This window comes from Mastomys coucha, chromosome X (genome assembly GCF_008632895.1).
Source record: "Mastomys coucha isolate ucsf_1 chromosome X, UCSF_Mcou_1, whole genome shotgun sequence".
Lineage (NCBI taxonomy): Eukaryota > Metazoa > Chordata > Mammalia > Rodentia > Muridae > Mastomys > Mastomys coucha.
In genome coordinates, this window is record NC_045030.1 from 95,138,892 (window position 1) to 95,140,026 (window position 1,135).

Below are 1,135 nucleotides of genomic sequence, written 5' to 3' on the forward strand. Positions count from 1 at the left end.
TCTCCCCTCTTTTCCCCCTTTGGCCCTGGGCTACATTCAGCCTGCAGTCCCCATTCCATTCTCAGCTCTTCCAGATCGAGTGGCATCTGGGGTGCCCAAGAGTCTGAGAAGCTGACATCCTGGCCTCCACGCAGGTCCGGAGATCCCTGAGCCAACTCCTGCAGTCGCAGGGGACCTCAGACTATGCTCTCCCACCCCTGGAGTGGGGTCCTGAGGCTTCTCATAGTCCGACACCTGCCTAGTGCCAGCGTGGGGGAAAGTGCAGTCAAAACTTCCCCATGCCGCCTCACAGAGCAGCCCAAGCCCCTAGTGGCTGCAAGACCACACCCATTAACCCACAGAGAACCATTGCTATAACAGAACACTCAACATCATAAGGGAAATGCAAATTAAAACTACTTTGGGATTTCATCTTATCTTAGTCAGAATGACTAAGATCTGGAAAACAAATGATTTTAAAGGCTGGCATGGATGTAGAGGAAGAGGAGCATTTATTCTTTGCTGGTAGGGGTGAAAACTGGTGCAGGCATGATGGAAATCGGTGTGGCAGTTCTCCAAAAGGCAGGAATAGATCTACATGATCTAGCTATAGCACTTTTGGGATCATACCCAAAGGACTCTAGATCCTACTACAGAAATACTTGCTGCTTGTTCATCCTCACTTCTGCTTGAGTCAATGTGACATGGATAGTGAAAGTCTGATATATTTACAGAATGGATATTATTCAGCTATTATGAAAAATGAAATTGCTAGGAATGGCCATGCACACTTACAACCCTAGCACTTAGGAGGCAGAGGTAAGTGGATCTCTGTGAGTTTGAGGACAGCCTGGTCTATGTAGTGAGTTCCAGACCAGGCCTTATGTTATTTGTTTTATTCTGAGACATGTCAAACCATGTCTCAAAATAAAACAAAAGTACAAAAGAGTATAAAAAAGGAAATTGGCAGGGAAATAGATGGAGCTGGAAACAGTCATTCTGAGTGAGGTAACATAGGCCTGGGAAGAGAGTACATCACATCTCTTCTTTCATTTTTATATGTTAGCTTTGAATCTCTCTGTATGCTTTATTTGGAATTCATATAGAGATCAGGAAACTACAAGGGTTGTGAAGAGGGGCTTTCAAGGGAGGAGAG